At 40.8% G+C, this 15,705-nt stretch overlaps 1 long non-coding RNA gene across 1 annotated transcript in view; it reads right to left on the bottom strand.

The window, feature by feature from the left end:
• LOC134730800 (uncharacterized) overlaps window positions 1-992 on the bottom strand; it is a 140,465-nt gene extending 139,473 nt beyond the window's left edge. The window contains exon 1 of the long non-coding RNA XR_010112764.1: window positions 914-992. This is a non-coding gene — a long non-coding RNA (uncharacterized LOC134730800). The remainder of the gene's footprint in view (window positions 1-913) is intronic.
• Between the last annotated feature and the right edge of the window lie 14,713 nt (window positions 993-15,705).

Genomic DNA, 15,705 nt, shown 5'->3' with positions numbered 1-15,705 from the left:
CTTCTCTGCCAAGAATTCTCACTCAGGAGGAGCAAATGTTCACTGAACTGCCTGCCAAATGACTCAGTGTCATGATTTCGAGTCCTTCCCACCCTCGTGTCTCTCTCCTGTAGCCTCCTGAGCTTTCCCATGTTCCTCTTTCTCTTCCTTTGATGGGAGCACCAGGCTGTGTTAATGGGGCTAGGGTTCCCGTAGGCTTCTATGGCACCCAGGTGAGTCTTGTTAAGCCTGTGGCCCATGTTCCCGTCCCAACTTATTTATGTGAACAACCCTTCTCCTGAAACACTTAAAAGCAGATATTTAGTTTTATCGCCATTACAACAACACCATTTTATGACTGCCCACCAAATTCCAGATTCTGTATTAAAGGTTTCACATGTATTACCTTGTTTAATCCTCAAACCAGGAATTAGCAAATTCTTTCCATAAAGGGCCTGATAGTAACTCTTTGAGGCTTTGCAGGCCATCTGGCCCCTGTCGTAGCTGCTCAGTTCTGCCACTGAAGCATAAAAATAGCCATAGACAACATGTAAATAAATGAGGTTGGCTGTGTTCCCATAAAACTTTATGTAGAAAAACAGGCGGCAGGGGTGAGCTTGCACTTAGGTGGCAGTTGGCTGACCCCTGCTCTAAACACCCATGGAAGTAAGCAGGTTGTTAATACCCATTTCACAGATGAGTAAATGAAGCATACAGGAGATCAAGCAACTTTGCAAAGATTGGAAGGATTGTAAATGGCAACCCAGGGTCTGTGTGATACCAGGTCCTATGTAAACACTATGTCCTAGCGGCTGCAAATGAAAAATACATGAGGCTTAGAAAACAGAGAGAAGGAGGACAGGCACTTTCTCCAGCAGCCTGCCCCTTCCTCATGACCACAAGCTTCCCCCTGAGTTCTGCACCAGCAACTCACCTTTCCTTGTGGGCTGGGATCTTGCTCATGGCAGCAGTTGCTTGTAGTGCTCTGATGTGATTGTGAGGCAGGCAGGTTGACTATTGTTCTCTATTCTGTACTAGAATGCAACTTCCAGGAGCTCTCTAGATAAAGACAACAGCTATTTCTTGCTTTTCCAGGAATGTAAATAATATTTATTGCTACATGTGTTAATGGCATTTACTGATTGAATAATGAAATTATTCAGTGTGTGTGTCTCTAGCATGTGTCTATATGGCAGACTAATATATAATATTATATATTATATAATTATTATAATTATTACATATTATATTATATAAAATAATACAATTATTATATAGTATATAAAATAATATAATTATTATATAGTATATAAAATGATATAATCATTATATATCATATTATATAAAATGATATAATCATTATATATCATATTATATAAAATGATACAATCATTATATATCATATTATATAAAATGATACAATCATTATATATCATATTATATAAAATGAAACAATCATTATATATCATATTATATAAAATGATACAATCATTATATATCATATTATATAAAATGATACAATCATTATATATCATATTATATAAAATGATACAATCATTATATATCATATTATATAAAATGATACAATCATTATATATCATATTATATAAAATGATACAATCATTATATATCATATTATATAAAATGATACAATCATTATATATCATATTATATAAAATGATACAATCATTATATATCATATTATATAAAATGATACAATCATTATATATCATATTATATAAAATGATACAATCATTATATATCATATTATATAAAATGATACAATCATTATATATCATATTATATAAAATGATACAATCATTATATATTATATTATATAAAATGATATAATCATTATATATTATATTATATAAAATGATATAATCATTATATATTATATTATATAAAATGATATAATCATTATATATTATATTATATAAAATGATATAATCATTATATATTATGTTATATAAAATGATATAATCATTATATATTATAGTATATAAAATGATATAATCATTATATATTATAGTATATAAAATGATATAATCATTATATAGTATATAAAATGATATAATCATTATATAGTATATAAAATGATATAATCATTATATAGTATATAAAATGATATAATCATTATATAGTATATAAAATGATATAATCATTATATAGTATATAAATAATGTAATTATTATATAGTATATAAATAATGTAATTATTATGTATTATATATTATATAAATAATATTATTGTATAGTAGATCATATATTATATGAGGTAATATAATAATTATTATATATTATATATAATATAATTATAGATTATTATCTATTATCTATTATATATACTATAATTATTATATATTGCTATAAAATATGTATTATGCATTATCTATTACTAAATTATCATATTTTATCTATTATAATATATCATAAAGTCAATAATTCTTTTTTGAGACAGAGTCTTCTTGTATATACAAGACTGTATATACAGCTGTATATGCTGTATATACAAGACTGTATATACAGCTGTATATGCTGTATATACAAGACTGTATATACAGCTGTATATGCTGTATATACAAGACTGTATATACAGCTGTATATGCTGTATATACAAGACTTGTATATACAGCTGTATATGCTGTATATACAAGACTTGTATATACAGCTGTATATGCTGTATATACAAGACTGTATATACAGCTGTATATGCTGTATATACAAGACTGTATATACAGCTGTATATGCTGTATATACAAGACTGTATATACAGCTGTATATGCTGTATATACAAGACTGTATATACAGCTGTATATGCTGTATATACAAGACTGTATATACAGCGTATATGCTGTATATACAAGACTGTATATACAGCTGTATATGCTGTATATACAAGACTGTATATACAGCTGTATATGCTGTATATACAAGACAGAGTCTTGTATGTATAATACATACTATATTATATATTATATTATATAGTGCACTAAGTACTGGAAATATACCATGAAACAGTAAAAATGACAGGTCCTGGTATTAGCCCTGTTGAAATGATCATCTTCACATGTGTGTGACATTTTCACTTAGGTCTCTACAGTTTATCTGGTTCCTGTTTGAATTATTCTGATGGACTCTTACAACCTGAGATCAATATTATTAATTCCACGTTAAGGGTGGAAAAGCTCAGGCTGAGAGTTGCACAGAGTTGCAGAAGGTCATACAATGACAATGTCGGTCTTAAGCTTAGTCACTGGCTGGGGGCCTCTGTCTCCTGACCCCCACACCCTTTCCTACCACAACTTGCTGCTCCACTAATACACAGCAATGCCCTGGGCCATTCTCCCTCACCACCTCCAGCTGGCAGCATCTTTGTCTGAACTTTATTTAACCTGGCTCCCTTCCAGGCCCTCTGGCAGCTGTCCCATTTCTCCTTTGCTATCTGCCCAGCATCTCCCAGGTTCATTTCTTAAGCTCTTATCCTTCTTTGACAGCCAAATGCCCTCTATTTTGTTTTCTCCCTTGGGCACACTCATAGGATGGAGAAAAGCCGAGAGATTGTTCACTTTCTTAACAGGAGCTAATTTCAATTCAGCCACAGCTGCTATACCTTTCAGAAGTGAGATGGATCCCAAGACAGATGGCTCAGCAGTGACTATTTTAAGCCCCAGAGTCACAAGAACAGATCCAAAATAACTCAGTCCAGCAGGGGTCAAATGCAGAGCAGAGCTTGCTGGCTTTAAAGAAAGCATGACCCTAGATCTTTGAAGTCACTGAGTTAAGTCAGCACTGGTGTTTTCTAGTTAATAAGACTTTTTCAGCACAGTTTTCTGTGCTGATGTTTCAGGACAGACTCGCTCCTATGTTCTGAAAAAATCTTCCTCTGATACTTAAAAGCTCTTATTTGAATATTTTTTGCTGCTATCAAGATTTGTACCAGGGGATGTTCTGTTTACCCTTATGCATCAATCAGAAAATTGCAACAATAACACCGTGTAAGAAAATATCTCATAATTCAGTGACTTTCAGCAACACTTATTCTTTTTCACATGCCTGGATTTGGCTTGGGGTCAGCTGATCTGGACTCAGCCTGGCTGATCTTGGCTCCAAGTTGTAGATTTGCTTCTGTTGCCTTACTTAGCTGTCATCCTCCTTGGATCAGCTGCAGGCTATACCGAACATGTTCCCGTGGTCGTGGTGGAAATGCAAGAGGGAAAGTTCAACTACACATGCATGTTTCCAGCTCTTGTTGGCATGTGTCTGCTAACAACACATTGGTCAAAGCAATTTACATGCCACGCCCTCTATCAATGGGGCAGGAAAGATACTCTACCCAAAGTGGAGGTGGGGAGGAACTGCAAAATCACATGCTGAAGGTTGAGGCTAGGAGACGAGTGAATCATGGGAGCCACAATGCTATTCATCATGCCCGGGTGGCAGAGCACCTGGAGAAGAAGGCTATCTAGAGGGCAACAGAGAAATCAGGTGATTCTTTTCCCTTCTAGCAGCTGTGGCTACTCATTACCCTTTCCTCTCCAGGGAGGAGACAAGGCCACAGAAGATGGTTTGACATCTCCCTTTGGAATGACCTTAAGCTATCTCTGCACTCTTTTGTAAAGACCGCTTTCTTGTCTTCTGTCTACTGAGTGAGCTGCCCATAGCTGTGGAATTCTTCAAGCTGGCTCATCGGAAGTATTTAAGAGATTTCAGGAGTTCAGAGACGCACACTGGATGGAAAGTATAGGGTCGTTTAAAGGAACCCTTTTCTTATCGAATCTCCATCCCTGCGTATAAGAGCACCTTCAGTTTCAACAAGAAGACTATTACGGAACCATACCGGGGGCTGTTTACCTGGCACAGTAAGACCACGTATCCACACTGAGGCTTTGCAGTCATAGAAAGAAATGTGGATATTTGCAGAGTGCCCAGCAAGGAGGACCAGGCGGACAATGCTTAAATCCTGACTTCCCCACTGATAGCTTGCAGATAAGGGATTTTAAAGGCAGGGGTAAATTTCAGGAAAACGGAAGTTACAGGCAAAATCATAACTCAATACATGGAGTTTACACATCAGTTTTGGCTTAAAGGGGCAGGATGTCTTGAAGCAGAGGCCCGCAGATCACAGGGGGAGTCAAAGATGTTCTGATCTACAATTGGTTCTGGAGGCAAAGCTTTGTCTACAGATTTGGGATGGGCAGAGAAGAATGTTAGCTCTGCCTCACGGGTGTGACTTCTTCCAGATCTCACAGGAAGAAATTTAGAACCAAGAGCAGGGGCCCGATTTCAGTCCTCAGTTCCCCATTATCTGAGGTCTATAAGCCAGTGGACTGATTTGATGGGGGGCTGGATTTCTGAAAAACAATTCAGGGATATGTGTTATGTGTTAAGATGTTATATTTAGTTTCCATAGGGAACATCTCATGACTCTAAAGGCTTGAAACTTCCCTGGCTGTTGTTTTAAGCTACTATTATCCTCTTGCTTATCAAGTTGCTTATTTGTTTCTCATGGCTGGCTAAGTGCCTGGAAGCTTCCTTCAAGGAACTTAGGATTTTCTTTTATTTTCATGCTTGGAGGAGGACCACAGGCCCCAGTAACAAGGCCCCTGCTCCCTCTCAAGACCAGAGGGGTGAGCTCTCCATCAGGCTGCTAGAGATAAAAGCATATGGGATAAACACTGCCCTGTTTTGGAGGCCATCGTAATGTGTCTGAGGGCTGTCACTGGGGGTAGGAGAAGCCCTGCCTACCTGTAGGGATTTTTACATAGAAAGACTGCATAACACTAGACTGCACAATTCATAGAATCCCACAGAGCTCTCCATCACACATGCCTCCATGTAGTGTACTGAGCTTTGGTGATAGTGAGAGACAGGACTAGCTGGATTTCCTAGGCCGACTAAGAATCCCTAAGCCTAGCTGGGAAGGTGACCGCTTCCACCTTTAAACACAGGGCTTGCAACTTAGCTCACACATAACCATTCAGATAGTAAGGAAAGCTCACTAAAATGCTAATTAGGCAACAACAGGAGGTAAAGAAATAGCCAATCATCTGTTGCCTGAGAGCACAGCGGGAGGGACAATGATCAGGATATAAACCCAGGCATTCGAGCCGGCAACGGCAACCCCCTTGGGTCCCCTCCCTTTGTATGGGAGCTCTGTTTTCACTCTATTTCACTCTATTAAATCTTGCAACTGCAATCTTCTGGTCCATGTTTGTTACGGCTTGAGATGAGCTTTCGCTCACTGTCCACCACTGCTGTTTGCCACCGTCGCAGACCTGCTGCTGACTCCCATCCCTCCGGATCCAGCAGGGTGTCTGCTGTGTTCCTGATCCAGCGAGGCGCCCATTGGCACTCCTGATTGGGCTAAAGGCTTGCCATTGTTCCTGCATGGTTAAGTGCCCGGGTTCATCCTAATCAAGCTGAACACTAGTCACTGGGTTCCACGGTTCTCTTCTGTGACCCATGGCTTCTAATAGAGCTATAACACTCACCGCATGGCCCAAGATTCCATTCCTTGGAATCCCTGAGGCCAAGAATCCCAGGTCAGAGAACATGAGGCTTGCCACCATCTTGGAAGCAGCCTGCCACCATCTTGGAAGTGGCTCGCCACCATCTTGGGAGCTCTGTGAGCAAGGACCCCCAGTAACAATAGGAGCACCTTCCCCCAGGATCATGGGACAACATTCAGCACCTTCTGTCTCTGATCACTCTATCCCTTTTGGCCTCTTTAAAGTGTTTATAAAATTTACCTCCATACGACATTATTTATGTTATCTATATATTTATTTATTTATTGCCTGACTCTTCCACCACTTCTTGTGGGCAAGATCGCTATCTTGTTTAAGGCTATATGCCCAGAACCTAGACGGTACACATGGTATTTATCAAAAAGGGATGTAATAGGTATTTGTTAAATGAATATGTGAATAAATATGCAGACTTGTTACACTGTGTAGTACTGGATTGAAGTTTAATATATATTCATTCCCTCCCTCCCTCTCTCCTTCCCTCCCTCCCTCCATATACAGATTAATATCCCTGCCCAAAACCCTACTTCATTTTGCATGATTCTGTAACATGTTCTCCAATGCGCAATGCCAACTTCCCTTTAGCTATATTAACGTTTGGAGCCAATGGTGATTTCAGAGGGGAAAAGTAGTGAGTCTTGGTTCAGGTAGGCCCATGAATTTTGAAATTCAGATATGAGAAGGCACTTTACAAGCATTGGTATAACAGGACACCTTCCGTTTCTAAGAATGGCCTCTGCAGTTTGTCCTAGAAGAAAGGAATGCAGGCCGGGTGTGGTGGCTCATGCCTATAATCCCAGCACTTTGGGAGGCTGAGGCAGGTGGGTCACTTGAGGTCAGGAGTTCAAAACCATCCTGGCCAACATGGTGAAACCCCGTCTCTACTAAAATACAAAAAACAAAACAAAACAAAAAATTAGGCAGGCATGGTGGTGCACGCCTGTAGTCCCAGCTACTTGGGAGGCTGGGAGGCTGAGGCAGGGGAATCACTTGAACCCAGAAGGTGGAGATTGCAGTGAGCCAAGATTGTACCACTGCACTCCAGCCTGGTGACAGAGTGAGAAGCTGTCTCAAAAAGAAAGAGAGGAAAGAAAGAAAGAAAGAAAGAGAAAGAAAGAGAGAGAAAGAAGAAAGAAAGAAAGAAAGAAGAAAGAAAGAAAGAAAGAAAGAAAGAAAGAAAGAAAGAAAGAAAGAAAGAAAGAAGAAAGAAAGAAAGAAAGAAGTGCAATGACTGTCTGTTGCATAAGCTGGTGCCTGGCTGCTGTGATAGGAAAGATACCCTTCCTTTTTTTTTTTACGAGACAAGGTCTCACTAAGTTCCCCAGGTGAGAGAGCAATGGCATGATCATAGTTCACTGTAGCCTCCACCTTCTGAACTCAAGTGATCCTCCTGCCTCAGCTTCCGAAATACCTGGGACCATAGGCACACACCACCATGCCCAGCAAATTTTTAAAATTTTTTGTAGAGATGAGGCCTCATCATATTGCCCAGGCTGGTATACCCTTCTTTTTTTAGCCAAAAGAATAAGGATTTGTAGAGAAGTTTTAGGATTTGTTTGTTTTTCCCATTTGTGATAACCTTAAGTTCATAGATTCCACTGGGAGAAGGGATAGTCATTAGATATTCACAAATTATCTTACTCTTCATTCACAAGAAAATATTTAGAAATGGGTGAAAGAGGACATCATCTGGGAATTAGACATCTTACATTCTGGTATAAACTTAAACTGACCAGCTGTGGTCAATCCCCAGTGATGTCCACATCCTAGGCCTCAGAACCTGTGAATATGTTGGATTGGATGGCAAAAAGGGAATTAGGGTTACAAATGGAATTAAACCTTCTAATCGATTGACCTTGTGATAAGGCGGTCCTACTGGATTATCTGGATGGACTCAACCGTTAAAAAGATAAGGGTATTTTTTTTTCCATGGAGAAGAGGGAGGCAGAAGAATCAGTGACAAAATGATGTTATGTGAGAAAGATTGAGCAAGCCATTGCTGGCTTTGAAGATGGGAATGAAGAAAGTCGAAATACTTTACACTACAATATATTCCTTTAATATATTTTGAAATGGCTGCTTCAGGGCTAGCAGACTGAGATGGAGAAAATTTGCATCTGTAGAAAATCTCTGTAAATTTAGCCATACCTCCCCTTTCTATGCTTCTCTTGGATCTGGGAGAGATTGAGAATATGACACCTTTAAAAGTCTAAAAAGACACATGCACCTGTATGTTAATTGTGGCATTATTCACAATAACAAAGACATGGAATAAACCTAGATGTCTATCAGTGGTGGATTAGATTTAAAAAAAATGTGGTACATATACACCTGGAATACTATGCAGGCATAAAAAGCAGGAAATGATGTCCTTTGCAGCAACGCAGATGCAGCTGGAGGTCATTATCTTAAGCAAATTAACTCAGAGACAGAAAACCAAATACTGCAGGTTCTCACTTATAAATGGAAGATAAGCATTGGGTACACACAGACATAAAGATGGGAATGATAGACACTGGCAACTACAAGAAGAGAGAGGAAGGGAGGGGGCTAAAGGTTGAAAAAGCACTTACTGGGCCAGGCACAGTGGCTCACACCTGTAATCCCAGCACTTTGGAAGGCCAAGGTGCATGGATCACTTGAGGTCAGGAGTTGGAGACCAGCCCAGACATCATGGCAAAACCCCACCTCTACTAGTAATACAAAAATCAGCAAGGTGTAGTGGTGCACACCTGTAATCACACCTACTCAAGAGGCTCAGGCATGAGAATTGCTTGAACCCAGGAGGCGGAGGTTACAGTGAGCCGAGATGGTGCCACTACACTCCAGCCTGGACAACGGAGTGAAACTGTGTCTCAAAAGTGAAATAAAATAAAATAAATAAAAAGTACCTATTGGGTGCTATGCTCACTACCTGGGTGATGGGTTTGATTGTACCCCAAACCTCAGCATCATGCAGTATACCCTTGTAATAAACCTGCACACGTACCCCTGAATCTAAAATAAAAGTGGAAAAAAATATCTGGAAAGAAACCTTAACCACCTTTTCTCTCTGAGGGAGACTTCATCTACGTAACAAGACCACCTTTGCTAGCCAGGCCTCTTCCTTTCTCTCTTTCTCATAACCTGTCTTGCCACTAAACCTGATTTATCAACATAACCTGCTTCTGGCTTCACTGGGTCTGCATTCTTTCAAATATAAGCTTCTGTTTCTTACTGTTGGGTTGGGTGTTCATTCTGAAGGCTCCTTGTACACACATTGAATAAACTTGTATGCCTTTCTCCTATTAAGCAATCTGTTTCATGCCAGTGAAATTTCAGCAAACATTTAGGGGGACAGGAGCCTGTGGCCCCCATGGGGACCATCAGCCAAGGAATATGGAGACTTCCAGAATTGCAAAAGGCAAGAAAATGTACTTTTCCTGAGAACCCTCAGATATGAACAACCCGTGCTGACACCTCAGTTTTAGTCTATTTTGGACTTTTGACCTCCAGAACTGTAAGATAATTCTGCATTGCTTTAAGCCATTAAGATTTTCTTATGGCTTTAATTTGTTACAGCAGCAATGGAAAACGAATACACTTATGTACTAGACAGGATTTTTAAAAAAATATATATTTAAAACCAAGGGAGTTGAGCTGGATAGCTCCAACGATTGTTTCAGTTCTAATCTCCTGTCTTTAGAAAAATCTTCAGTTTTCTAAACTCTCAAGGAAGCAAATGGGGTAATGACGGGACGGTGGAGTCGAGCTGACCTTGGATGACCAGGGGACCCTCAGCTCCATCTGAGCCTGCTTGCTCACTGGCGGATCACCCAACCTCTTCCCACAAGGCTGCAGTGAGCAATGATGAATCCATCATAGTTCAATATGCTGTGTCTTCTTCCATCTTTCTTTCTGTCTTCCTTTCTTTAATGAATATAGGGGAAGGTTGGCAGCAGGGAAAGTATGGAATACAGTAAACAGTGAAGAGACCAGCCTAACATTAACTAAAGCAACAATGCTGGGTGCGTTGGTCAGTTTTGTTTGTTTACTGCTGTATCTTAGTCAAGTAAAGGGAAATAAAAATCTCAGGGTCCTGCAAACTACTTATGCAAAAGAGAAGGTCATTGCAACACCCTCTTCCGAATGAATACCTGTCACTAATATTATGCATCAGCTAGGTTGCCCGTGGAGAGGTAAAAGACCTAAGGATCTGGGAAGGACAGCCTCCATATCATTCATAAGCAAATTCTTTTTTTCTTTCTTTTTTTTTTTTTTTTTTTGAGACAGAGTCTCACTCTGTCACCCAGGCTGGAGTGCAGTGGTGCCAACTCGGCTCACTGCAACCTCCACCTCCCAGGTTCAAGTGATTCTCCTTCCTCAGCCTCCTGAGTAGCTGAGGTGTGTGTGTACTCCTGAGTAGCCAGGTGGTGTGCCACCATGCCTGGCTAATTTTTTGTATTTTTAGTAGAGATGGAGTTTCAGCATGTTAGCCAGGACGGTCTCGATCTCCTGACCTCATGATCCACACGCCTAGGCCTCCCAAGGCGCTGGGATTACAGGCATGAGCCACCGCACCCAGCCCATAAGCAAATTCTTTGCTGACCTTCCATAAACAAAGACATACCAACTGTAACTTTAAATCTGCAACCTAATTCTAGCTCCTAAAACTCCACACTGACAATGTTTATTACAAGCTCATCTTCCCAGGTGCAGAACAAAGTCAAGGTTCCTTCTTCCATCTACCCAGAGAGGTCTGCATAACTGACTCTTCCTTTATTCCCCTTTTTCTCTCTGGACATTCACATTATCTTATGTAAAACGTAGATTTACTAAACTAACTAAATTCTCTCAGGAATGTAGCTATCCGCTGCCTGCCTGCCTGTCTTCCATCCCCCACTCTTTAAGGAAATCTATAAGTACTAACCTCCTGTTTGGGCACCCTGGTTCACACCTGTAATCCCAGCATTTTGGGAGGCTGAGGCGGGTGGATCACTTGAGGTCAGGAGTTCGAGACCAGCCTGGCCAACATGGTGAAACCCCGTCTCTACTAAAAACACAAAAATTAGCTGGGCATGGTGGCTGGCACCTGTAATCCAAGCTACTTGGGAGGCTGAGGCACAAGAATTGCTTGAACCTGGGAGAAGGAGGTTGCGGTGAGCTGAGATTGCCTCTGCACTCCAGCTGGGGCAATAGAGTGAGACTCAGTCTCGAGAAAAAAAAAAATACTAACCTCCCTACCAAAAACCTTTTCTGAAGAACAGCCACAGATTTATCTGTGGCTTGTGTTTTTCCTGGAGGTGCCCTGAAGTGGCTTGATAAACCTTGATGATCGAGGCAGGGTGCCGTGGCTCACATCTGTAATCCCAGCACTTTGGGAAGCCTAGGCAGATGGATCACTTGAGATCAGGAGTTTGAGACCAGCCTGGCCAACATGGTGAAACCCCGCCTCTACTAAAAATACAAAAATTAGCCAGGTATAGTGGTGTGTGCCTGTAATTCCAGTCACTCAGGAGGCTAAGGCATGAGAATCACTTGAACCCAGGAGAGGAGGTTGTAGTGAGCCAAGATCACACCACTGCACTCCAGCCTGGGTGACAGAATGAGACTCTGTCTCAAATAAATAAATAAATAAAACAAAACAAACAAACAAAAAAAAACACAAGAAAACCACCCACAAAAAAACCTCGATCATGGAGACTTATGCCTCACTCACTCATTTTGGTTGTCAGCCATATTCACGTTCTGTTTCCGTCTCTGTGCTCCTCAGCAGTGACATCTCAGGGACATTTTTTAAGAACAAAGATGATTGTGTCGTGCTGCCATGGGCCAGGCTGTCAAGGCTCTCTCCTCCTCCACCTTGATCAGCAGTTTCTTCTTCAGAAAATGCTCCAACTACAGCCAGAAGAACAATGAGAATCCTTGAGGATGCACTGGTTCAGAAAAGAGTCTGAGGTTCTCCCCTTGGACTAAAATTTTATGAATTTGGTTAAGGGGAGAAAAATAAAATTCAATTAGGCATGCAGTACAATCAGTAGTCCTTGTTAAGACAGCTTGCCCTTTGTTACACTTCCTTTAGCTGGATGCTATTTATCCCAAGACTCTTTATTTGTTCTGTAAATAAAATCAAAGACATTATGAGATGATAAACTCTGTTTGAGTTTCTCCTTTAGGTTCTGCATACCAACAAAGCTACCTTACACTACTGACACCAGCTGGCCTGCAGGCTCCACAAGAAACTGACTCATGGAAGAATGCATTTTCCACATCCTGATAATTTCATCCCCCTTACCTCAACCAATCAACAATCCCAATTTTCCAGCCCCTCACCCTCTGTGATTTCCTTAAACACTGAAGCCCAAAACCCCTCAGTGAAATGGATTTGAGGCTCAAGAATTCCTCCTGTTTCCTTTTTTGGCGGGCTTGTAATTATTAAACTCTTTCTCTGCTGCAAACCCTGCTGTCTTGGTGTGTTGGCATGTTGCTGTGCAGTGGTCATACCCATCTGGCAGTCCTGTAACAACCTCAGAACCACTGACAAAAGCACAATGGAGTCATATTGTAGGATATCTGCACAGGTTCTGGACAGAAGAATCTAAGGAAGGGAGGTAATTAGGGTTGAAGAGAAGGCAGCTTGGAAGGTTATGAGACTTTGGTGTGATCTCACTCAGAGGCAAATAACCAAATTATCAGAAGGTTCAATTTGATGAATTATTGAGAAAGGCCCCCATCCCAGGTGACCCCTTTAGTGTCTGCAGTTACACATTTTTCTTCTTAAGTGCAATTCATTTTCAATCCAAAACTAATTTATATCTTTCATAGGTAGTTTACAATATTTAAAGTGATTCTGTACTTTTGTTTCACAGATAATAAAAACCTTATATTTTGGTCTAGCACAGTGGCTCATGCCTGTAATCCCAGCACTTTGGGAGGCTGAGGTGGGAGGATCGCTTGAGCCCAGGAGTTTGAGACCAGTCTGGACAACATAGCAAGATCCCATTACTACAAAAAAAAATAATTAAAAAAATTAGCCTGGTGTGGTAGGAAGCACCTGTAGTCCAAGCTACTCAGGAGGTTGAGGTGGGAGTATTGCTTCAGCTCAAGGAGAAAAGGCTGCAGTGAGCTATGATCACACCACTGTACTCCAGCCTGGGTGACAGAGCAACACTGTCTCAAAACAATAAGCAAAAAACAAACACACACAAAAAACTTATATTTTATATTAGAGATCAGGTTTAACATACAAATACTGCAAATACCTCTGAAAAGGTAGCACGGTTAGGTAAGCCCATGAAGGCATAAATACCTGGCATGTTGTTCTTGCCAAGGGCTGAAAACTCAGGCAAAAGCAGACACGCAGGGTTTCTCAAAATCAGGCAACGTTGACCTGAGGAGAATAAACAGAAAATAGGATGCAGAAAGAGAAAGCTGAGGGGCATTAAAGGCAAATTTTACCGACTTCCTTGTTGGATTTCTTCAACCAGGTCATAAACACTTCTCCAGAAGGGAAATCAGGAAAGCACTTCTCTGGAAAATGTTTGCAAGGAGAAAATAATCCCTTTTGTTATATGGGAGTCATTCTTGTCTAGGTGTTAATGCTTTGGTTTCCTACATGGTTAGCCCATAAAAGCCTGAAGGGAGAGTAAGTGAATGTGGCCTCAAGTAGGAGGAACATTTTCCTTATAGACATCAAAGAGGAAACACAGCTTCAGACACATAGTCTAAGGGGAGGTTCCAGGTATGCAAAAAAAGTGTTTCTTTTTCTTTTTTCTTTTATTTTATTTTAGAGACAGGGTCTTGCTCTGCCCCCAGGCTGGCATGCGATGGCACTATCACAGCTCACTGCAGCCTTGAACTCCTGGGCTCAAGCAATCCTCCCAACTCAGCCTCCCAAGTAGCTGAGACTACAAGTGACCAACACCACACATGGTTAATTTTTGTATGTTTATTTTTGTACAGATGGGTTCTCAGTATCTTGCTCAGGCTGGTCTCAAGCTGATGGCCTCATGCAATTCTCCTGCCTCTGCTTCCCAAAGCACTGTGATTATAGATGGTGAAGTCCTAAAAGGGTCCCCACCATGGGGAGGCAGAATGGGAAGCAACAGAGGACCGTGATAGGGGACTAGTGGCCATCTCTACCTTAACATGAGTGTGCAATTACTCAGATTCGTGACCTTTTCTGTGTTTATATTTCTAGCACCAAGTCTCTATTAAAAAATGTATACTTTTAAACTCTCCACTTGCTTTTATTCAACAACATTGAGTTGCCTAGTCCCTTTCTCTCCTGGTCTAGGTAAGTATCAGAAACAGAAACTCAGGTTGGATCTGATTCCTGCTCATTAGCAACTCTTGGCTACACCTACACAGTATTAAAACGTTAGCCCCAGCAAACCTTGTATGGTAGATTACAAAATTCACCACAATATAGTACAGCTTCTGCCATCAAGGAACTGGGTCTACTTCTCCAGTCTTTGAATACAGGTTAGCCTTTTGATTTACTTAGTTTTTTTTGTTTGTTTGTTTGCTTGTTTTTGTTTTTTGTTTCTTTGTTTTTGAGACAGAGTCTCAATCTGTCACCCAGGCTGGAGTGCAGTGGTGCAATCTTGGCTCACTGCAACCTCCACCTCTCACGTTCAAGTGATTCTCCTGCCTCAGCCTCCTGAGTAACTGGGATTACAGGTGCCCACCACCACACCTGGCTAATTTTTGTATTATTAGTAGAGACGGGGTTTCACCATATTGGCCAGGCTGGTCTCTAACTCCTGACCTCAGGTGATCCATCATCCTTGGCCTCCCAACGTGCTGGGATTACAGGCATGAGCCACCATACCTGGCCTTGGATTTGCTTAGAATGTGGTGGAAATTACCCTGTTTTTTGTTTGTTTGCTTTTTAAAGGAGACAGGGTCTTGCTCTATCACCTAGGTTGCAGTGCAGTGGTGCAGTTATAGCTCACTGCAGCCTCCACCTCCTGGGCTCAAGCAACCTTCCCACTTCACCCTCCTAAGTAGCTAGGACTACAGGTGTGCACCGCCATGCCTAGCTACTTAAATTTTTTTTTTTTTTTTTTTTTAGAGAGATGGGGTATCCCTATATCACTATGTTGCCAGGCCTGCCTTGAATTCCTGGCCTTAACCAATTCTCCTGTCTCAGCCTCCCAAAGTGCTGGGATTACAGGCATGAGCCACAGTCCCTAGCAGTCCCTGTTTATGTTTCA

The sequence above is a fragment of the Pan paniscus genome, chromosome 6, assembly GCF_029289425.2.
Source record: "Pan paniscus chromosome 6, NHGRI_mPanPan1-v2.0_pri, whole genome shotgun sequence".
Taxonomy (NCBI): Eukaryota; Metazoa; Chordata; class Mammalia; order Primates; family Hominidae; genus Pan; species Pan paniscus.
Note: the sequence above shows the minus strand (reverse complement) of the source record. Positions and strands in the feature narration are given on the sequence as shown.